The 25,937-nt window shown below is 37.7% G+C and overlaps 2 pseudogenes; both read right to left on the reverse strand.

Moving 5' to 3' along the window:
• The window catches only part of LOC135202218 (uncharacterized), a 312,977-nt pseudogene that overhangs the window by 44,637 nt on the left and 242,403 nt on the right, over nucleotides 1–25,937 (reverse strand).
• On the reverse strand, nucleotides 8,087–17,338 carry LOC135201996 (uncharacterized; annotated as a pseudogene).

Below are 25,937 nucleotides of genomic sequence, written 5' to 3' on the forward strand. Positions count from 1 at the left end.
AATGGTAACAGATGGGCCGTGATACTTAATTTTTCTGAAAGTTCGTAGGTGGATTTCCGGCATTGTTTTTTTCTAAATAATGAGACTCTAAAGTTACAACATGCCATTCAAATTAGATACCAAAATTCGAATTTCCTGATGCTCAGGGGCGGAAAGAAACGTCGTTTGTTAAAATGTGTGTGAATAGCAAGTGGTACGTGTTAGGAGAAGCTGGCAGATTATTGTCAATTATCTTAACTAAAAATTGCCGCACACGTTGAATTGACCTACGCGGTTTTGATTTTCGCTATCATTGACCTATCCTAAATAGAGTCTCAATAGTAAAAAAAGTGTTACCTTAGGTTTTAGATATAGTTTGCTTAGACCTATGTGGCTCCTCCGTGATTATGGTTAGCTCAGCTCGTTGGCTGCATAATCATATATATATATATATATATATATATATATATATATATATATATATAATATATATATATATATATACCATAATCACGGAGGAGCTACATAGGTCTAAGAAAACTACATCTAAAACGTAAATAACCCCTTTTCTTTGTCTTCACATTTTTCTCGGTCAAGGGATACAAAGGAAGGGTTAGGTCCCTTTCACACTATGCGTTTTGTTGCTGCAGATAGATGCGTCCGCCGCACCGCAGAGCTGCGGTGGACTTTTTAAATGTTGCCGCACACAGCTGCGGCAATCAACGACATTCGCGACTTGTTCAGTGATGTCTGTGGCGGGAGATTTGTTTATGCAGCAGAGTCGTGATGGGTTGTACGGTCAACCACAATGGATAAGAGAGAGGGTACATTGTACTTTTATTGAGTGCATTTAAGGAGGAAAAAGAGAGACATGCCAAATCTATTGGGTGCACTCTTTGAATGCACAGCGAGAGACATTAGCCGCATTTGCCACGTATTTGAGGATCTAAAACAGTATGGCAACAACTTTTTTATTTACTTCCGTATGTCTCAAGATCATTAGAGGAACTGCCGTGGCTGGTATCATATACTATAAGCTTCTTTGACAAAATATGACATGCAGATACTATAGTCAAATTCGACTTTTGTAATCTTCGAGTCTATTATCCCAACAACGCTGGCTTTCGTCTCCACTATAGACGTTACTACCCTGCCATATTTAGCCCCGTTTTGCTTTCCCGCGATTTGGTTTCAAATCCGAGATTTTCATTTTTACATTTTTTTATATATATAATTTACATTCAATATATATATATATATAAAAAAACAGGGGAAACATCTCAAGATTCAAGGAGAGCTGCACAGTGAACAAGTTCAACTACAACCGGGAGCTTAGTTTCTTACGTCTTAAATAACCATGAAAATATATTGATAAAAATATGCAGGCATAAAATAAAAGTAATATATTTTTCATTAATTAGGCAATTCAATATATATTGCAAGTCATAAATTTTATCTCATTAACAAAATAAATATGTTCTTATTGGATCCTGTTATACGATTTCAGCCCTTCAAAATGACGAGAGAGAGAGAGAGAGAAGTGGGAATTTTCTATGTCGGTTAAAATTATAAATTCATATCAATCTCTGTATCAAACTTACAGTTTTAAAACACATGATAAAGTATCAGTATATACCGTAAAGATTTCATCAGTTGAATACAAATACATAATATGTAGTATGAAAATTCAACATGTTCCCAGTAGATAATGATTTTCATAGGATATATATTTGTTATTACGCCTTATCCTGGGTTTTCCAGTGCCACTGGAGAGAAGTTCAGTGTGCGGTGTGACACGCAAGATGTGAAGGCGTCCATTTAAACATAGTGGTCCACTGGCCATCGCATTATTCCGCGTTGACGCAGAAGCCTGGACAGGTGGTATCACGCACATGTTATGCGGTAATGCAGCGGCGATTTGACGCACACGCAAGACGTGAACGACCCAATAAGATGTATAAGTCGACTGCTGTCTGCGTCATAGCGCTGCGTTGGCAAAACGCATAGTGTGAAAGGGCCCTTAGGGCGCAGGGCTTGGCTCTGCAATCTGATAAATTACAATCTCCAATTCCTTCCGTCTGTGGATTTAATTAATACTTGGCGTAAAGGTACTCAGTAGGTACAGATAGAAGTTTTTACTATTGTAACAAACAGCGCTGATGGTGCTTCAGTGTATAGTGCTACCCTGTCTCCAATACTCTTATATGAAAGACCACCTTTGAGCTGACCTAGTTATGTAGCAGCAGAGAAAAAGATCTCAGAAAGTTTAATGGAATTTCTGGCATTGTTACAAGCACGTCTTCAACAGATCCGCCCCCGTGGGTGAGAGTTCCATCACCTCACCTCGCGGAATGCACTGTAGATTACTAAAGGTTCTTTGCAGTGTCCCCCCCCATCGGCCCCTAGCCGCACCCCTTTCATTTCTTTTACTGTACCTCCATTCAGATTAATTATCTTTCATCTCGCTGTCCACCTTCTCCTAACAATTATTTCACAGTGCAACTGCTTTGAGGTTTTCCTCCGGTTACACCTTTCAGACTTACTGTCGATTTCCTTTCCAGTGCTGAATAACCTCATATGTCACAGCGCTTGGCCTTTGGGCTACACTCTTTATTCCATTCCCTTCAATAGATTCGTTTTAATGAATAAATTTTGTTACGGGGTCACTTGCCATAATGCATTTTCTGTTCTGCCATGGCGAAGCTTTCTGGGGATTTCTTCTAGAAACAATAAGGACAAAGCAGACTCAGAAACAAGTTTATTTTTCAGGAAATATGAAATGATGAATAAGAAATATGTTTATTTTTTTAGGAAATATGAAATGATGAATAAGAAATATGCTTATTTTTCAGGAAATATATAAAATGATGAATAGAATATGTTTATTTTTTTAGGAAATATGAAATGATGAATAAGAAATATGTTTATTTTTCAGGAAATATGAAAATGATGAGTAAGAAATTTGTTTATTTTTCAGGAAATATGAAATGATGAATAAGAATATGTTTATTTTTCAGGAAATATGAAATGATGAGTAAAATATATTTGTTCTCGATGTGGCAATTAGTTCCATTAAATATTCAGAAATGCCTTTAAGTCACTAAGTATTAAATCTACGGATATAACTGTGCAAAAGTCAAGTTAAAACTCGCAGCATTCTATATCGATAAAAAGGAGGGCGTTGTTAAAAAAATATCCGCGTAACTGTAGGAAATGCTGATAAATGCCGACATCTTCATTAATGGATATCAGTTTACTATTAAAACCTGTAATGAAGGTCTATTTCGGTAAGGTCAGCTGGAGATATCCCATTAATTATCAATTTTACGTTTTATATCGATCTTCTAGAAATCCAATCAGATGTGATTACTTGTATTTGCTTTAAAGTCTGGTTACTTTTTGTTTTGAGGAAAGGCTATTATGTATAATCTTCGTTGTAGTTTTAGACATTTTTCCATGAGCTGTTTCATCAATTTTGTCTTTTATTCTAATTACCGAGATTCATTCTCGTTTTATGCTGGAAATAATATGACTAACCAAACAAAAACTTCTTTCCGTTTTCTTCTGAAGATTGAAAAAGAAACCCACAAAATCACTTTGTAACCTGTTTACTTCTAAGTATTTACATTTAGTTTTACTACACACTCGAGTACTTTCAGGCCCTATCTGTGGCCCATTTTCAAGAGATGTTTGGGATGTTAGCCTGGGTCAAGGCCCAGCAGTCTTCTGGAACTTCCTCTCGTTGAGCTGTCATTTATGTGATGCCTGTTCTGGTTTCCTTGAGAGTTGCCAATCCCTCTTGTCGCTCTGATATCCTGAGCTGATGGTCAATGGGATTCACTCTTGTGGTAAGGGTGTGGTCACCAAAAGTCTGTTGGGCAGGAAACCTAATCTCCAGGTTAGCTTAACTTTTTAATATCAAAGCTCGGCTTATGGGATTTTCTGAGGTAAAACCTTTGTTTCTTCTACTACTTTAATCTCTCTGATGAGTGCACCATCTACTACCCTCCTGTAACTAATTTTGTTGCTTTTGTATATAAGCCTACTGTTTTTGAAATCCATCCTATGGTCATTTTCCCAACAATGCCTAGCTATAGCACTCCCCTGAGAGTTAAGTTGTACTGCCCTTCTATATTCTTGGATTCTAGTCCTTATTCCCCTACCTGATTTCCCACATTATCTGTCTCCACAATTGTTGCAATTGATTTTGTATACTCCCGCTACATCATCGTATTACTGTCTTCTCCTTCCAATTTATTTTTACATACTTTGTTTTTACGGTATTATCAAAGGTATATGCAAATTTATATTTACTTTCCTTTCATTTTTGAAGTGATTTGTTTCATTTTAGGCATAAAAGGGAGGGCAACTATTTTCTTGTTTTCTTTATTCCATGTACTCTCTACATTTGCTCTGTAAAAAAATTTCTAGCTTTGTTGAGTGCCCTTTTTCTGAACCATTCCGGGTATGCTAATGCATCGAAGCTTTTACCGATGTAATTCAACAGTTTTCAGAAGGATACATCAAGGATCAGTTGCAAGAGCTTAGGGTAGAAGAAAGAAGCTGCATTTGCTGGTGTAAGGTACTACACACACTTCAAGAGACGATAAGGGGTGAGTGGTACAAAAAAGTTGTTGGGCAGGTCAACAGTAGAGTAAACTTTGATACTAATCGTAATATGGTCAACATTAAAAATAAATTTGAGAGTTATTCAGCAATTCGGTTTGGATAAAATTTAGCAATATGGATAATATAAAGAATATCTCAAGTAGATTATTGACTAGGGATGAAACAGCAGCAGTAGGGCTTGGATTAAATTTCTGTGCAGGGACTACAACAATATTAACATAGAATTCAACAGCAAGATTAAACTACCTTAATGTGAACATCACAATGATTTTTAGCTCCTTTTCTCAGAGGAGTGAGGTAGGGAGTAATGAAAGCAAACTTGGAGATATCTTGCCAAGGAGATTTAGTACGTTCTGAAGGGATTAAAAAAGCTACAAAGATATTAGAATCATGAAAGCTGACAAAGGGGGGGGTAGCATTGTTTTATCATGAAATAGTTTTCAGAAATATAGGGTTCCAAAAATGTACAGGCTACTAGATGATGAAACTACTTATGCTAAAATAGAGAATCCTCCAACAATTCAAAAGTTTCAGAATACCTTTAATCAGAATGTGAAGAAAATAATCAGTAGACTAGTAATGGGAAGGACATGCTATGCAATAAATTATTCTCAAGTAAATTACCTGAACTTGCATATATATATATATATATATATATATATATATATATATATATATAGGCAGCCCCAAAATACACAAGGAGGGCTGCCCACTACGCCCTATTGTTTCTAGTAGGAAAATCTCCTAACAAAAACTTAGCTGTGTGGTTAGCTGGAGAACTAGGAATATACTTAGGTATATTTTCAGAACCCATATTAAACATTCAGTAGATTTCATAGACAAAGTTAAGAAAAAGAATATAAAGGGACACATGGTTAGTGTTTTGATGTAGTAGCATTATTCACCAATGTCCCCTTAGATAAAGTATTAGAATTCCTTCAGATTAACATAATGAGGGTATTTCCAATCCAAACATCGAAATAGGCGTCTTCCTTGAGTTGATTAAATTGTGTCAGTGATACTTATTTCACGTTTGAGGGACAAGTTTACAAACAGAAATATGGAGTAGCAATGGGGTCCTCATTATCAACTACTACTCGCTAACATCTATATGGAATATTTCGAAACTAATCTAGTTCCTAATGTTAATGTCCCTAACTTAAAACTGAAAGGATGGTGGGGAGATATGTGGATGATATTTTTGCTATTCTGCCAGGTGATGAAAATGAAATAGAAAACCTTTCTAGATGAACTCAATAAGTTTGATAACAATATCCAGTTCACTTTAGAGAAAAGTAACAATAATAAACTGCCCGCTTTTAGACATACTCATAGAAAGAAAAGAAACAGGATATGAATCAGCACACATAGAAAGCCCACACATACAAACTCATATATTCATTTCTTCTCTTTTCACAGTCATGATATAAAAATAGGGGTTCTAACAGGTTATTTCTTAGGGCAATGAGAACGTGTGACCCTTGTAAGATATAACAAGAAATAAAGTACATCGGTAAAAGCTTCGATGCATTAGCATACCCGGAATGGTTCAGAAAAAGGGCACTCAAACAAAGCTAGAAAAAAAATTTTTACAGAGCAAATGTAGTGAGTACATGGAATAAAGAAAACAAGAAAATAGTTGCCCTCCCTTTTATGCCTAAAATGAAACAAATCACTTCAAAAATGAAAGAAAGTAAATATAATTTGTATATACCTTTGATAATACCGTAAAAACAAAGTATGTAAAATAAATTGGAAGGAGAAGACAGTAATAACGATGATGTAGGCGGGAGATACAAAATCAATTGCAACAATTGTGGAGACAGATATGTGGGGAAATCAGGTAGGGGAATAAGGACTAGAATCCAAGAACATAGAAGGGCAGTACAACTTAACTCTCAGGGGAGTGCTATAGCTAGGCATTGTTGGGAAAAATGACCATAGGATGGATTTCAAAAAACAGTAGGGCTTATTACAAAAGCAACAAAATTAGTTACAGGAGGGTAGTAGAAGGTTCTTTTTTGCACTCATCAGAGAGATTAAAGTAATAGAAGGAACCAAATGTTTTACCTCAGAAGATCCCATAAGCCGAGCTTTGATTTTAAAAGAAGCTAAGATTGACCCTGCTGACCTGGAGATTAGGTTTCCTGCCCAAACAGACTTTTGGTGACCACACCCTTACCACAAGAGTGAATCCCATTGACCATCAGCTCAGGATATCAGAGCGACAAGAGGGGATTGGCAACTCTCAAGGAAACCAGAACAGCCATCACATAAATGGCAGCTCAACAAGAAGAAGTTCCAGAAGACTGCTGGGCCTTGACCCAGGCTAACATCCCAAACATCTCTTGAAAATGTGCCACAGATAGGGCCTGAAAGTACTCGAGTGTGTAGTAAAAAACTAAATGTAAATACTTAGAAGTAAACAATTTGTTACAAAGTGATTTTGTGGGTTTCTTTTTCAATGATATGACTGTAAAGTTTAGTTTAATTTTAAGTATGCTGAATGCATACCAAGAACCAAAATGGGAATTTTATAGGGATCAATCAATACTAAATTTTTCCCTAATCTCTTCAGACGAAGATTCTGGGCGACTCTTGTGAGACGAATTTAACAACCTTATTCGTGCTCATTTGCAATAAATGAACATGACGTTTCAGCATGGATTAAATCATCGCATTTTATCCTCCCTTTTGCTCATGCTTCGTATTCTGCAGCTGAAGAAAGCCACAGTAAGATCGTATGAATCGTGATCGCTGTCAATCACGATCTTTCCCACCTAATCATTAGGCTTATGGTTCTTAATACATACTGGGTGTTCATCGTTATGGTGGCCATTGGTCATAGTCTTCGTTTCATTTCTTTTAGACAGGCTACCTCTGCACTAGGTCAGTTTTTATATATACGTATATATACATTTAATGTAGTAACGAAGGAAACACGTGCATGAGACTTATCCACGGTGGAAGGTGAGTGAAACTTGGGGACTTGAACAAGTACTTTCGTAGTTTATTTCTACATTCTCAAGTTCACACTGTGTGAACTTGAGAGTGTATAACTAAACTACGTAAGTTACTTCTTCAAAGTTCCCAGTTTCACTCACCTTATACCGTGGATTGTTAAGGATATATATACATATATATAGCAGGAATACAAACACGTTATACTTGAATTATATCCATTTATTATCACATTTTATATTCTGGTCATTCCACGTATTACATGATACTTTGTGAGCCTGCTACTGGTTAACAGGGCAGCTAAGCTAAACAATAAAGACACAGCTAGATCATCATCACGCACGTGATAGTTGAACTCTCACTCTCACACATCTCCATTTGTCTATCTTCTCCTCGGCTATATCACTAACTTTACAGACCATAAAACTAACTCAAAATGTTTATTTTCTTCTATCTATCTCCATAGAAAATATAATCTCCTTATAAAAAAGGATTATGGACTGAAATTTATAAAATACTGCGAAACCAACTTCTAATGTTACAAATATAAGAGATTGTGAGTGGTAGGTACATCATCATTGCTTATATATTGCGTCTAAGAAGAAGAAGAAGAAGAAGAAGAAGAAGAAGAAGAAGAAGAAGAAGAAGAAGAAGAAGAGAGAGAGATTATTTTGATGAATGCTAGGGTAGTAACGTTTATATGCAGTTATTATGGATTCCACGTTGTGGAATAAACGACAGATAGATAGATTATTTTGATGAATGCTTCAGGTAGTAGAGGATTCCACATAAAGACAGATTTTGTTAGGTGACTGTAAGGGTAGATTCCATTTCCCTGGGGGCTTCCTTGTTACAGACACCTACACAAGGACCCCATTGGGCAAGGGGCGTTGATGAATGTCAGAACACCAAGGTCGCCATTTTCAGGACAAGCGTTACCGTCGTCTATTTTGTTGTCGGACTCCTGCTGTTGTACGGTTGTGTTGTCCATCAGCTGCAGAGTGTAATTGGAAAATAGGATGAGTTTGATTGGCTGGCTGAACGCTTCTTTCGACTTTCTCGGAGAAATTTGGAGAGCCTCTCGATGCTTCCAAGCGAACCTCCCCAGCCAGAGCCACGCCTCAGAAGAGATTGTGATATTCTTACGGACAGGATTGCTTCTAAGGTGCGTAATACGTAGGGTGAAGATGAAGTCAAACTTGCGCTTCTCTTGGGCTGCTCAAAGGTTTTGCACAAAAGTGGTGTTTGACAGTCAGCTTGATGCTTGTTCTCTGGATTAGCGTCGCCATTTGGCTTCATGGAGGAGTCATGGCAGCTAACCAAAGGCAGCTCTAAGGATTTTGATCTATTGGCGTTTGATATCTCAGGCATCCCCAGGTGAAGAGTTGATGGAGATAGGGCATCATGGTCTTTATTGTGTCCATTGGCTGTAGGAACATTACGGGACGGGTTGTCGGGCGATGACGTACTCGTTAGATTTTCCTCCTCTGTGCGAGACTCCCGAACAGAGAAACTCATATCTGAGTCTAGAGATGAGATGGAGAGACGCACACGCTGCTGTCCGAGGTAGTAAGACCTGGCAGCCTCGAACGTGGGCACAGTCAGGAAATTAGTATCACTGGCTGGGGAATGAGAGCCCACTGGTGATGACTCGACGCTGTGGGGCCTTTGTATCTATAGGCTTCCTTAGGCGTGTAGGAGATGGTGTTCCATCCTCCAGAGGATGCCAGGACATATCCGACGACCTTCTCAACAACTTTGGCTGGTTCATTTGGTCCTGGAGAAGGTAGTCAGACATTCGCCTCTGAAGAGATTTTTGGAGGATGGGCATCGCGAGGGTGGAAGATATCGAGGGCCTCCGAGAATTAGTTGCTGAAGGAATGCGGGCCTGAATCTCATGCTTTACTTCCGTCTTGTAAAGCTTTTTCCTGAGGTAGTTTCGAAATGCTTTTCTGATATTCTTACATTTGATCCCGTAGATGAATGAATTGATGACCGGTGCTAAGATTAAGAAGATAACATCCAGCAAAAGGAGATACTGGTTGACTCTTCTTCGGTAGAATGATTCCCAGATGATCGTGACAAAGAAAGGGAAATAACATATTACAAATGCTGCTATTTGCTCTAATACTGTCCACACAGATTTCCTTTTCTTCTTCGGAACGTCAAATGGATTCTTTTGATGAGTTACGGTTGCCTGCGCTGACATCATGACTTCGAATATAGCTGAGAAAATTCGGTGCTGGTGATGCCTAGCAATAATGATGATGCGCCCGTTAACAATGATGATAATGATGAATGGCAAGATGATGCAGAGTGTTGCGAGAGTCCAAGTGTAGGCAACTGCATCGAGCCTGTGCCACACAGGAAGGCAAACTCCCCCTGCGAAAGAGTAAGTGTAAGGACCTACTAGCGGCGGGAAGGCCAACCCCACCCCCAAGAACCAAACCAGAACTGAGAAAGCTGCGATGCGATGCCTCGTCACAAGTTGGTTGTAGCGAAGTGGGGTAGCAATGGCACAGTATTTGTCGCAGTGGAGACCTATAACCACCCACACAGCTATCGTGTGAAACATAATGAAAAGAAAACCATATAATCGACACAATAAGTCTGCATGTAAAGTAATAGTCTTAGGCCTACTTATAATAACGCTATCATTTCTATCGACACTGCTATTGACCGATTCTAAAGTGGTCTGGTAACCCAAAGTGAAATTGGTAGTGTTATTCGCGTCCTCTTCAAGGATCCAGGAATAAGGAGACTCCACTGAGGCCACTGTAGTGCTGAAGCCATCTGTGCTATTGGCGCCTTCGTCTGACTCCCAGTCCGGGCTAGTCCAAGGCGCCAATGTGGTGAGAGATTGCCTGAGAATGCTGTCGTCTCCAGCAAGCCATTTTCCCTGCGAGCGAAAGAGAAACAAGAATCCTGAGACTTTGGATGAACATGAATTTAGAAACAAAATTGACCTTAAAAAAGAACGCTAAAATAAGAACTGCAAAAAGACAGAGAAAAATTAATATTGAAGAGATTTATAACAACTGTTACATAATTTCATTCACTGATTTTATTCCGACGGCACTATTCCCCATACAGTGACATATCACAAACACGGCCCGTACCACAAGCTAAGTCTTACCTGAAGAAAAGGAGGCGTCGAGAAGAAGATGAAGACCAGAGACAGAATGACGCTCGTGCCCATCAGCTGCAGATGGAGGAGGCTGGTGCTGCTCTTATACTGAAACAGAAAAGGAAAACGCATTAGGAAACACGAGTCTGTCCAGAGAATAGGTAGGGACAATAGTTAGGAAAAACCATGTAGAAAAATATATAGTGAGGGCTAGAGTGATGAAGAATCTACCAGAAGTTAAGGTAGAAAAGAGAGTAGATGTGCTGCAGTATCAGACTGCAAGAAAAGCAGTTTCGAAAACGAGACCAAACATTGGTACTCGATTTCCTGACTTCCGTTGGCACCGGAAGTAAGGAAAGCCACTCAAGAAGAAGTAGGATGTGTCTTAGAGAGTAGTTAAGGAGGAGCTAATTGAATCAGTTAGGTTCAAACTCCATTTGAGCTCCCAGAGAAAGTTAGTTAAGAACAAGGCCTTATACGGGGAGGCTGTATCCCTTCTCCCTTTGTTCCAGTGTAGTGTAGTGTTGTATTGTGAAACTTATACTTTATTCTAATTATAAGCAAATTAATTAAGTGGTGTTTAACTTGCCCAGAATCCGTGGAATGTATCCACGCCATGAAACAAGCCCTCCTGAGAGACATGGCTAAAACGAAATAAATAATCTACAATGTTCCTATGAGAAAAGAAACTCATCGCAAGCGATAATGGAAGGTTAGCCCATATAACAAATAACCTTCCAAGCATTACCTGTAGCCACGAAGAGAACCAGAAGAAGAAGAGAGAATAAGAACCCGCAAACATAACGAAGAGAGTAATAAAAATAGCACTCGTAACAAACGAACTGACTTTTAATGAGTTAAGTATACCTCAGTTTAACTTAGACCACTCAGCTGATTAACAGCTCTCTTAGGGCTTTTTATACGTGGCTGTAGTAGAGATTCACATCAACCGTGCATTTGATGTCTAGGCCAGTCCCTTCCGACGCTCCTGATTGGCTGTTGTAAGCCAATCACAGGGCTGGAAACTCTCAGTCTCTCGAGAGAGTTCACATAGGTAGAATGTATGTTCTGCCTTTACATGCTTTACATGTAAAGGCAGAAGAATAGTTATGTAGGGAATATATTAGCTAGGAAAATCTACTAGTAGAGTTATGGTAGATGAAGAGGTAGAAACGTAACACAAACCAGGATGTTTGAAAAGTGAGACCCATAAAACCAATGCCAGCGACACAACAAAATTCGATGATGCAAGCAATCTCCGACCTGAACAACGATAACCAGGGGGTGGTAACGACTGCTCACAGCATACACCCTGATTCGTCAAAGGGTGTCACTGGAAGTAGTAGGCAGACAAGATTATCCAATTACGAAGAATTAAAGGTGTTCTCCAGTAGAAAAGAAGGTGGAGCAAGAATTGAAAGAATAGGTCCAGACCTCAGTTGAATCGAAAGAAAAGTTTAGTAAGGAACTCACCTCTCAACGCAGAACTTGCGTCGGGTTATACTCCGTTTACCCTCCGTGGTCATTTGTGTGTGATTGACCAGTGAATTATTGTGTGTTTACAAAATAATTAAGAAAGAGAAACGTGGTGTTAACTTGCCCAGAATCCAAAGGAAACGAATTCACGTCAAAAGCCTCCTGAGAAAGTGAATTAAAGGAAAAGGAATTGAATGAAATGAAATGAGAATTCAGCAAGACGTCCAGAACAATCAAGTATTCTAATAAGTTCCTATGAGAGATTCAAACTCAACGCGGTGTAGATGACAAAACTAAAAGAGAAACAAATACAGACCAAAACTACAAAAAGAAAAAGACTTCATAACAAATAAAAACTACCACAACAGCTCCACCTCTCCTGAAAGACGTATCCTTCAGGAGAGGTGAAACAGATCCTGCCCATATGAACTCTCGAGAGAGAGAGACTGAGAGTTTCCAGCCCTGTGATTGGCTTTTCAACAGCCAATCAGGAGCGTTGTAAGGAACTGGCCTAGACATCAAATGCAAGGTTGATGTGAATCTGCTATAGGAACCAATTGGTTACTCAGCAACGGGACCTACAGCTTACTGTGGGATCCGAACCACATCATATCGATGAATGAAACTGATCACCAGAAATGAATTCCTCTAGTTCCGTGTTGGCAGCAGCAGGGAGCAAACTCGTGAAAAAGTCGATATAGTTTCTCATGGTATTTGTCACTGCTATGGTTTTGCTAACTGCTGTATAAAAGTGCCAAAAAAAGTACTACTAATTAAGAAAAGATCAAATACAGAGTGTCCATAAAGTCTCAGTACTATTACAAGTATTTATACCTTATAATGGTACTGGGACTTTATGGACACCTGTACAACAATGATTGAGTACAATAAGTCTCTACGGTTTGGCACTGTTCCGTCGGTTACCAATGATTGTGACTAAATTACTTTTCGTTCTATTTTTGCGCAGCAAAGAAATCCCTGTCGTTTGGACAAAGAAAATGTTCTTAGGCTTCCGACCAATCAGATAATGGATTGAGAGACAACGAAATAGGGCTAGATAAAGGCCTGCAACTTGGTTGATAAGTTGCCTCTATCTCTCTCTCTCTCTCTCTCTCTCTCTCTGCCTTTTATCTTCATCTTCCAATTTATCAAGTTCCTCTCTCTCTCTCTCTCTCTCTCTCTCTCTCTCTCTCTCTCTCTCTCTCTCTCTCTCTCCGTCCTTTATCCTCATCTTCCAATTTTCAGATTGTTCCAAAAGTGTTACCAACAGTTCCTTGAATCCTTTATTTTTTTTATTCATAAATACTTCGACACAGTTATCACTGGTGAAGGCAATTGCGTAGAAAACGTGAACTTCTGGCCCTGCCTCGAGGAGGTAGAATCGATTATAGATATTTTTTAACGCGTGGAAGCTTTTGCAAGTGTGTATGTTCTGTATAAAAGTTCAGTAACATTATTTTTCATAGAGCGCAATTTATCAGTTTACTCTATTGCTGTAACACCAATTTGATCTGAAACAATCAGTTATTTCATATCTACGAACGGCTATTTTGAGTTCATAAAACATGACACAATTACCAATAACTTTATTATTTTGATAATGCGGTAGTTTTTTTTTTTATTATATATAATGCTCGTATTAGCGCCAAAGATCTGTCTGTTTGTTGGTCACTCGTATTTGGAAATATAAATCCTTCTAGCACTTTATATATATATATATATATATATATATAGTATATATATATATATATATATATATATAAGAGGAGTATTTTGTGTTTTATTCGTTTGTTCGCGTCCATTTCAAACCGAAAGGCTGGACTTTTCCTTTTTTGACAATAAATGAAAGCTCACGAAGACTATTATTTAGCATTCATCTCCTTAGGAGCTGAGCCACTGGCCTGAAGCACCATACTATAAGGCTTCAGCCTCTCAGTTGCATAGAACAGTAACTTCTTTGGGGTTTGATCACCGCCATCTTGTTACGCCGACCTGTGAATCACCTCGCTAACGATTTGCTCATTGGCTTTCAAGCCTGAATGGATAAAGTATTGGCCTGGCGGTTCAAATTCCCAGATGAGGATTATTGTTAGTCTCGTGAGGAGACTTCGTCGACAATTATATACCTTTACGTTTATTGCTGGGTGTTCTATATGTCCTTACACCTTACGTTATCCAAACGTGTTGTTACCACTGCTATTTAATCATTATTATTTCTGTTGCCATGTATGTGTTGTTAAGTTATTGTTATTACGATTATTCAACCTCAGACGAGTGTGTGTTCCTGTAGGAGAGGGTATCACTCCTTTTCTTTCATTTAGTAATTGTTTTTTTTTTATATTAATGTAAATGTGATTTATGTATATAAGGTTTAGCTCGAACTGTACTTACTTCAATGCTTAAAGCCCAGTACTTATGACTGGGTGTTCCACTACATGACTCAACCGTTTTGGGCGGACTGTATATGTATATATATATATATATATATATATATATATATATATATATATATATGTATGTGTGTGTGTGTGTATACAGGGTGTCCATAAAGTCCCAGTACCATTACAAGTAATAAATACTTGTATTGGTATATTGGGACTTTATGGATTTTTCTTAATTAGCTGTCCATACAGCTTTGTCAACTTCACTCTTGTGCTAGTTTGCACTACTACTACTACTACTACTAATAATATAGTAATAGTAATAAAAAGAAGTTTGTTATGCATCCATCACTGAACATTCGTCCGTCCGTGCACTTTTATAGCACAAAAGCGCTAACAACCAGCAACTACCTACAGCCGCGATGGCGCCATTGTCATGATGATCAAAATGGCCATAGGTCTAAAAAAGAGAGAAAAAAAAAGTGTTCATGACATCAAAAAATACAGTTTGCTTTTCAGCAAAGGGAAAGATCATCAGCGGCAATCTATCCGTACGATTTCCTCTGATATGAATTAGTATTTGCTCTGCTCTCTTTCATGGACCCGTGTTGAAGCTGCTCTAATGTTTGCGAACGCCCTTTGGAAAACCATAGCATTATTGTGTGTTTTTCAATATGCTGACGTACGTGTGTGCATCCACACGACAGCAAAATGGTTTGACCTCATTCATTACCGTTAAAGAAAATGTCCGTTTTCAAATCAACATCATAATCATATTCAAATTCGCCTGCATAATTTAGTGTTTGTGTTGGATAATTGGTGTTTGTTCGTCTGTACGGAGGCCAATTATCTTTAGTGGTGATATAAGCGAGTAAAATCTTATAGTCGGCGATTCCGGATTCAAGTTGAAGGTAAATAGCAAAATTAATCAGCGCACTAAAGGTGAAAATAGAAGGACATGAAGGACTCTTGGAAACGAATCTGGCAGAGCAGAAATCAAAATATGAAAGAACCAGATAATACAGAAGTTTACCTTTGAAATTTAACAAGGACACCTGAGCAAGAACTAGACACTAGAACTAATATATAGATACAATTGTTGAGGCGTTATTAAAAAAAATGTAGCCAGAGCTGTATGACGACTGTAATCTTATGGAATAATGATAAATAACAAACTCAAGCTTAGTTCTGAGTGTCAACTTCTGTGCTAATGTTTCAATTCTTTAGTTCCTTCATGTTCAATAATTTCGTTTGAGGTTGCCACTCAGCATTATTTCTGGGTGTTATGTGTGCTATTTTAGGTATGCTTCCAGATAGTTAATTCCGGTCCTACATTCCCAAGAGTTACTATCGCTTGGAATATTTTAGTCGATTACATTTTAGCATCATAATCAGCTCATATCTTACTATACTATAATGGGCGTTATGTCTATCCGTCCGTCTGTCATTCAATCACCGCCAAACGGTCGGTCCGATGGGCATGAAACTTGGCAGGGTTATAGTGGGAACCCCTAAGATGGTTTATAATGGGGTTTCATCCTACCTTCGCCCCCCCTCCTCCGAAGGGGGTGGGGGTGAGAAGGGATTCCCTGAAACGGAGCAGGTTATGCCCGTAGACTTAGTTACTTTACTAATTTATCATACTTAATAGTTAAAAAACACTAGCGAGTCACTTATCTGAAGCAGCAGATGAATAAGCTTTTAATAAGGATTGGTAAATTGCTAGTAGGCTTAATATTGACTGCAGAGCCCTGTTCCACGTCAGATCACTAGTATTCTTTCTGGGTCAACTTCAGTGCCCTAATTATTTTTGCATTTTAGCTATAACTTTTAACTTTATGTCCGCGGATTATAAGTTTTTCCTTTATATCAGTAGTAGAATTAATTTTGTAACGTCTTTGGTCTTTGGCTGTATCATTTCTATTTCTACAATGTTTGTATCATATGTTCGGTACCCCATGTTGTATGCACTGTAGTCCATTGCATTTTCTTAGAGACTAACGGGCTTGAATGAGCTGAAGTTACTGTATAGAACAATGGGTCTCATCCAGAGGAGAATTCCCTCATAGCGGGGAATTTCAGAGTTTCAGGTAGGGGATTCTGATCATAGATTGGCAGGCTCAAACTGGCTCTAAGACTACACAAAACATAGCTTGCATCGTGAGAGGTCACGCTGGGGTTTCTCTCGGCTAGCCTGTGTTTGTGTTAGCATTTTGTTGCATATTATTTGGAATGCACGACAATTTTGGAAAGGGGGCCGGGCGAATGACATTCTGTCATAAGGTGAAAGTGTGCATGGGCCTTAAAAAGATTGAGAACTACTGGGTATGGATTATTTCCGTTTTTGAAACCGCCATAAGAGGGAGATGCGCTTGCCCTGACCTACCTACCTACATACCTACCTGTTTGCTAGTGAGGATGATGAAGATGATGAAGGCGCTGGAGACGAACGTGATCACCATAGCTGCGGTGAGCACCACTCCAATCCCCAGCAGGAGCATGGCGATGCCGACGAGGACGAATGGCACGGACGACGACGACGACGACGACGACGATGATGACGATGACCACGGCTGCCTCTACTCTCAGTCCTCCCCCTTTTTTTCCCTTTTTTCCTTTTTCTTTTTTTTTTTCACCACCGCCACCACCGCCGCCACCACCAGTGTTCACCACATAGTTCCGCGGAACATGGCTCTCCGCCGTTCACCACCAGGACAGTCAATCCTGCCTCATTCCTCATCACTCATGTCTCAAAACGGACTGCTTGCGTCTGAGGAAACCTTTTGGGGTCTCTCTCTCTCTCTCTCTCCTCTCTCTCTCTCTCTCTCTCTCTTTTTCTCTCTCTCTCTTCCTGATGCATTGCTTTCGCCGCAGAGAAAGTCATCTTTATGCTTGGAGGCCTCTGGAGGCTTTGGCCTTCATCGCTGGACCTTGTTCCACCTTATCTGAAATGTAGACATTTCAGGTTAGAGACTCCGTCGTTATCAGCTGATTGGACACTATAGCTGGTTCACATAAGGTAAATTCTTGGATGAGCCCTATGCTTACGAGACGTTTTTTTGGCGGCCGCTTATTGGTTGGTACCAGAAGGTAGGCAGCTTCCAGCCAATCAGCGGCCGCCAAACAAACGTCTGGCAGGTATAGGGCTCACCTAAGAATCCACCTTAAGTGAACCAGTTATAGGCGGTAAAATTCAAACCAAAGAACCAATTTATGACTTATGGAACAGCTTTCGATTCAAGAATGTCACATCGAAGAGACACGGGACTTTGAATGAAAGTTAGCAATTTTGGTGATGAGATATTGGGAACAATATGAACGAATCTTAAAATATTCACATGTATGGTTTATCTAGTCAGTATCTGGGAACCAGCCCCCACTCCCCCACTCACCCCCCCCCCCCCCCCGCCCCCCCCCCCCCACAAAAAAAAATAGATATGAATTAAGGCCACTAATCAGTAATGCATTTAATTAAAATGAGGGATGTAGCTGGTGAATATTTTTAATCATTATTCCCTTTGGGTTTCCTCGTAACCTGTAAAAAAAAATATAAGACAGTAGAAGATTGTAAACATACCCAATCTGAGATTTGGCGATTCGGTCCCACATCTGTTTAACGACAGGTGGCACTGCAGTTAGTTATGATCGATGGCGAGAATAGGCTTGTGTTTATATCTTGGGAGTCACCATAAACCTGGTTTGAAAGAGAAAGAGAGAGAGAGATTACATCTGTTTTTTTTTTAACTTATCTCTTATTCAATTATTCATTTGCATAATTATTCAACCATTTATTTGTTCTCTAAACTGCGTTTTATAGGTCGTCGTTCCAACTTATCCTTATCTACTCATTCCCACTGGCATAATCATTTAACCTTGACACCCCTGTACTTCATCGTATCTACTTTCCTGATCTCTCGACCTTGCTCAAAGAGCCTACATTTCGTAAATCGCATAACTTTTCATGGTATGATTCCGTATCATGATGAGTTGAAGGCTACATTCAATTTTGAACGATCAGGTTGTGATGCTTAGAAGTCCATTTCAGTCCCGTGAAACTCAGTGGGCTCTCGCCGAATGTTGAAAGACTTCGAAAGAGCTTCTTGAATTCTTTTTTTGTGACTTACGAATTCGATGATATTCAACATTTCGATATTTCCAACCACATGACGAACTACTACTAGGCTGATAAGTTTTTATCATGATCTCATGATCTCGAACCATATGTCAGTGTCCAAACGAAGGTAACTTTTACTTCCCCCCCTTGCAGGATGATAAAAATATTGAAGCATCATGCCCAAACAATTGACAAAATGATAACAATGATAATAAACTCATTGTCGTTTCTTGGCATGGATGATGATTAAAGCTTAGGTGATCAAGTGAAAGTTCTGAATATGTGTAAAATAAGAAAGCAAATTGCCCGATTGACACCAGTGACGGGAAGCCTTTGAAAACGAAAGAAGTTTATTGGAATAATGTACAGATAAATTAAACTGAAATTGTTCTTGAAAGCTCGAATGCAGTGATGGATTTCTCCTTGGTTGGGCGACTAACTCCCACTTTAATTAGTTTAAGAAGTTTTACAGCGGAATATTATGAAGATAAGCTGCTTAGGTTAGAATTCCATTTGGGAACAAATCAGATCAATATCCTTATATGAGTCAATTTTAGATGAAACGCGTTCTCCACGAAGAGGGGGACGTCCCCCGAACGCCGTTGGCTTGTTGAAAATCCGGCTCGAAAGTTTTCGAAAGTTTTTATTATTCAAAGGTTTTCAGGCCGGAACTTGAAATGGGCGAAAGAGTGAAAAAGAGACGGAGAGGGAAAACTTCGGCTTCCAGTAACTTGAGATGGAACGGAGGTTATGATAGTCTGTATGGTTTAAATTCTACTAAACGTCAAGCCTCTAGGAGAGGAGGAGACCAAAGAAGGCAAATGCTTCTAGGCTGTAATTCTCATAAATGGTTAAGCACTTCACTTTCACTAAAGCGTAATTCAAAACAATCAACAAAGAAATGATGCAACACTCTTAATTAAGATAATATTTGATTCAATTTCATTCACTTTTAAAATCATATTATAGGCATCAATTTTATTGGTTTCTTAATGAGATATAAATAGTTTCTAAGGCCATTTTTGTCATAGCGGCTCTGATAGTACTGCATTTTTACGATTCTCTAAATAAATGGCTCTTCTAACTTCAAAGGTTGGTGACCCCTGGAATAGGTCACGCTCTAGCTTCCAGGGGCCACTAACCCCCTGAAATAGGTCAACGCGGACAATATCGGTTGGGAGAGTCGTTTGCCACGACCAGATAAAAAGGAATAATCCTTTCTTTCTGTTTTTGGTAGAGTGAATTGATTCCTAACTTTGGTTTATATGTTGTTTCTACGTTGCATGGAACCAGTGGTTATTCAGCAACGGGACCAACGCCTTTATACGACTTCCGAACTACGTCGAGAGTGAATTTGTATTGCCAGAAATACACATATCTCACTCCTCAATAGAATACCCGAGAATCGAACTCGCGGCCACCAAGGTTGCACGCCAACACCATACCGACCACACCACTGACGCTCATTGTTGTATATTAGGTCTTCGGGGATCTTTACTGTAATGAACTGTGTTACTGCCTGTTTTGTAGCCAGTACATTAATACTTGATTCGTTACGTGCCATTTCCCAGTCGAAGACCGTTCTCTGAGGTTGGAGAGTTGACTGAACCATTTCAAATACCTTTAAGCTATAAGTACAGATCTTCAGAGTAAATTTTCAAATCGGCGGTTAGCGAGGGAGGAACTTTTTGATAAAAAATCTTATCAGTGAATATACATAGAGATCATTAGTTCCTAACCTTTTTATTACCAAGCCCCCTCTAAAGGTGGGTTTACACTGGGCTTCACCCCACGCTGCATGCGTAAGACTCATCACCAACTCCTCCCAAATATTTGTTAGCCCCGCCTACTGGACTGCTCATTAGAGTGACTTAGTGGAGTAGCATGACTCTTGATGAGCAGTCCAGCTGGCGGGGATAACAAGAATTTGGTAGGAGTTTGTGGTGAGTGTTACGCAGGCAGCGTGGGGTGAAGCCTAGTGTAAACTCACCTTAAGAGTTGGTCCTTCCCTCCCAGATTCAAAGGAAAATTTAAAAAAAAAGAAAGAAAATGAGAAAGAGTTTCGAGGAATAGGGAGGGAGGTAAATAATTATAAAACCTGGTGTGTCCAACGAGTCTAACTAGAGCTATCAGTTCTTCACACTCGTTAAGAGAATAACGAGTATAATTAGAGAATTGTAATTTTTTTCCCTGGGCCTCACAATTCACTTGGAAATTGCTGGACGCCTCCCAGGTTGAGAACCACTGGTATAAATATATCCCAAACATTTATACATTTATGTGACAAACCAAAAAAGTTCACCGACTATTTTTTGTTAGTTTTTATCATAAAAATACAATCACATTCCAATATTTTTATTAAAACATTTATGAAACTTAAAATTTGAGAAGGCATGCATTTTACGAATGCATCTGAACTAAGGAAAAATGGTATAGAATATCTATGTATATGAGTATGCATCGCATCTGCATGCACACATACATAATACATACACACACACACACACACACACACACACACACACACATATATATATATATATATATATATATATATATATATATATATATATATATATATTAATTTCTGTCTGTCATTTGTACTTGTGTGAATATTTTATATTCACACATTTTGAACCACAAATATTAGAAGTCATTACGCGTCATATAAAACGTACACCCAAGGGGTTTTATAATTTGATAGGCGCTGTCACCGGCAGGAGTCTAATGGTTGCGTTGCCTGGTTTAGAAATAACAATAGACACTGACTTTCCGATATTGAACATATTTATGGCTAACCTTTTGATATATATGAAATATATATTCATATATATGTATGTGTATATATATGTATATATAATATATATATATATCTATATACATATATATATAATATATATATATATATAGTATATATATATATATATATATATACACACAGGGTGTCCAAAAAGTCCCAGTACCATTACATGTATTTATCGCTCAGAATGGTACTGGGACTTTATGGGCAACCTGTATATACATATATATATACATATGTATTATATACATCTATATATATATATAACATATAATATATACTATACGTATATATATATATACATACAGGGTGTCCATATATATATATATATATATATATATATATATATATACACACACACAGATAGAGAGAGAGAGTCTTAAGTAATGAATTAGATATCGACCATATGTATTAGGGCTTGGGCCTTGTATGATAAGGCGCCTATGAGGTAATGTTAGACTAGCGATAATCTATACGCTAAGTCGGTTGGTATTGCACTTCCATCTTCAATGGAGTGTCTGGGGTTTTGTAGATCACTTACGAAGTCGGTATTATCTTTACGACGATGTGTTGAACTCATGGTTCGGTGAGGTTCTTGTAGAAAACACAAGGTATAAAAATAGTATATTCTTCTGAAGTTTTACATGATGAAGATCAGGTATGATCGTACAAGTCTTCTATGACGATAGCTTGATCGCTTCTGCCAATGATGATGGCTAATCCTATTCCTCTACATGATAAAGCTTAGGTAAAGAGGTACAGGTCTTCTAATGACGATAGCTAACTCTGTTCTGCTGTCTACCATCTCTGTTACAAGTTATGAAGGAACAGACAGTAGTTCGAACATATGAACATACATACAATGACATAGTTTCATACGAACACACAATCAAATGAGACACGCTACAGATCACGTAGGCGGTAGTTGTCTCAAGCAGGGAGCTTGACTAATGTTTATAAACAATTGAATGACTACAGGTGACGGCATGTCAACTTAGCCTACATACTTATTGTATACGTCATCTTTAGCGTCTCTAGTCTGATCACATTCCTGCAAGCAATCTGGTTGACCTCTTTAGTTTTAGACTTTTATATATATGGACTAACATTCCATATTTTTATTATGTAAACACTTACATCAGCTCGGTCAGCTACCAAAACCAACCACTGAATATTACTCAAACTTGACTTGCATTTGACTTATAGGAGTGTGATACAGACACTATGTGAATATATATATATATAAGTAAATAAAAATTCATTGTGTACATGAATTGATTCAAGTAATAAAATATAAAACAATGATATTGGTAAATAATAGTGATCACGGATTGTATAATGATACAGTTTTTCACTTCATCTCTTTAAGATACTTATGCTACAGAAAATACTAATGTACTCTGATAATTGCATAGAATGAAGATTAACATGATAAAAATCATATTTTAACTGATAAAAAATATCATATATGAATTGATAAAATTATTAATGTTTATGCTGATTGATTCGTTGATTTCTGATTCATTAATCAATATACTAACTCATATATAACTGCAGATATTGGGAAGATAAAAGGTAACAGATGATTATAGGCTACCTGATTTGTTTATACATTGGTATATGGATTCATATAATTATGATTAATATATGTGCACTTTAAATAGATTCCTACTGCGTACACGCAAAGATATATTTAGATTCTGTTATTTATGATCATTTATATAAGAGATTCCTATTGCGTACACGCAAAGATATATTTTCGACTCTGTTATTGATCAATCATTATATAGATTCCTAGTGCGTACACGCAAAAAATATATTTCGTTTCTGTTAATATGATCATATATATATTCCTAGTGCGTACAGCGCAAAAAATATATTTCGATTATGTTATTTATGATCAATTCTTATAAATATAGGATACATGACCGAGGTTATACTACTTCACATTTAACTAGCTTTCGAACAACTTTTCGTCCATTACACAGTTCCAGACAACCACCTATAGCCACAGAAACGGCCTTTTTCAATGGTTAAAACAAGGGGAAAATTTGCCTGGGCGGGTCCAACGTTCCATTTTGCGCTCATACTTATTCTCTGCATCCTAAGCTACACGATTACGTTCGCGATGAATAAAAAAAACATCCCCAGCACGAGTCCTTCGCCAGCAAAGTAGAGTTGAATATCCTTCGGGTCGTAATTGTCGGAAGTATGTCCCTTTTGTAGTCGATTCCGACGGCCGCTGGAGCGTTCCGTATGAAAACGATATTAACGACGAGGTACGTGTCGGTCGAAGAAGTCCATGAAATTCCTTTTCACATTGTAGGCGGTTGTTACTTGACTGTAGTCGTCCGCTACGACGAACGATTTTTTGAAGTTGCGTTGTGAAACTCTCGTACTGCAGGATACTGTAACCGGGTTCCATTAATCAGCCTGCAAGTGAAATTATACTTGTCACAAGGGCAAAGTAAATTCAGACAACATCCAAATACAGGGGAGGGGAGAGAGCCATTTAGACCAGACTTAACCCACATGAATTCGCTGATATTTCGGAATTCAAAAGAGTCCGCTGTACAAACATTTTATCCATGGCATTAACAATGAGTGAACCTATCCAGGTCTATGATGACTCGTAAAATATCCATAATTATAAAAAATAAATAGATATCAATACGAATCTCAAAGAAAATTCGATATTACTGGTAGTAAGTTACTAGACAAAGAAGTGGAAAATGGAGCTATTTGTAAGATTGCCAGGCAGCATAAGAGTCAAAGAGAATATTAATCATGATTCTATGTGCCCTAACAAAAGTTTCATATTCAATTTTCTCGTGCGCATCCTCTGAGGTTAATTTTTTTAAAAAACTTTATTAATAGGTAGGAGATGCAACGAAAAAAACCCACTATGTAACTAATTCTAAATAAACTTTGGGTTTTCCAAGAAAATGTGACATTTTCCCATGAATGTTTTACTTGAATTGTAATAGGCTAATGTTGCAAGTAAATATTTCATATTCATATCGTGATACTTCCAAATGTCTATGAGGTTCAGAAAAAAAAAATTAATTCATTTTGTTGTTATAGAAATTCTATTTGCTTATATTGTTCATTAATTTTAAAATGATTACAAGTCCTTAACTAATTGCATTACACACACGGATAAGAATATGTTATGTGGCCCGTCATGTGACCTATGAACCACATGTGAAGTTCATGAACTAAGCATTCCTTTCTCCAGTCAATCTGCTTTTGCAAGCAGAGACGACACACAGATGAAGCCTGTGTAAGCAGATTATTGAGGTTAAAAGGAACAAATGCTGATACGGCAATGATGACGTCGTCACTTGGCAGGAGATTGCTCTCAGCCAGCTAAGAGTTACGTTACTTGCTGTAAGAGATACGACTTTAGTATTTTCAAATGATATTTTAGTGTTTTAATTCTCCACCCGCATGAGAAGAATGTCTGAAAAAAAAAAAAAAAAAAAAAAAAAAAAAAAACAACAGTACCAAAATTGAAACAATATATTAGTTTCATGTTGGCATTATGTTAAATAAATATTCCTTATTCAAACTATATGAAAAAGGTTTCCATACAAATTCTATATATATTATTAGCCCTGTATAAGATTCATATAGGATTATTCCATAGATAACATTTTCACTTCTAGACTTCCTGACTTTAAAATCTCTTTTATTTTATTTTATTTATTTTATTTATTATTAGTTTATTTATTTATTTATTTATAAAATTTTTTTTTTTTTTTTTTCATTGACTACGAATATAAATCACCGGGACAGACAATATGTCAGTAGGTTTTGGATATGTATTTGAACTTTTAGCTTATTTGTCATTACTAAAGCGTTAAGTTAGAGTTCAAATCTTTACGCATATATATTTGGATATTTAATGGTTACGTTTTGCTTATTGATTTTATCGTGATTCTTTTTTTTTTTTTATTATAATTTGTAACCCTTCCGACTTCTTACGGAGTGTATTATATTGACTCCACTTGTATCCATATTTATTTTATTTTTTTTTTTTTATATTTATTTATTTATATATTTTTTTATATAACTTTGATAAATTTAATGGTTGGCTTGAATATGTGGAAAAGTGTTCTAGCCGCGTACCGTATAAGGCTACTTGCGGCATCAATTCTATAGATACAAGATATAAATGATAAACGTATTTAAAACCGCGAGAACCGCTATAATCCAGTTCGGATCCAACATCACGAGTTGTAACTAGTAAGACATTGACACTTCTATTTAATTATCCGTTATTCTACCAAACGATTGACTCTGGCGATAAAATATATTATTGGTTTTCTTAATGGAAAGGAATTCACACCACGTGTTATGGAGATTATTATTGATTTACACCACCCGAGTCACAGATTATTATGTGTGAATTCCATATTTACTGATTTAGCACTCATAAATATTCGTAACGCACTCAATTGCGGTGTT

The sequence above is a fragment of the Macrobrachium nipponense genome, chromosome 30 (genome assembly GCF_015104395.2).
Source record: "Macrobrachium nipponense isolate FS-2020 chromosome 30, ASM1510439v2, whole genome shotgun sequence".
Taxonomy (NCBI): domain Eukaryota; kingdom Metazoa; phylum Arthropoda; class Malacostraca; order Decapoda; family Palaemonidae; genus Macrobrachium; species Macrobrachium nipponense.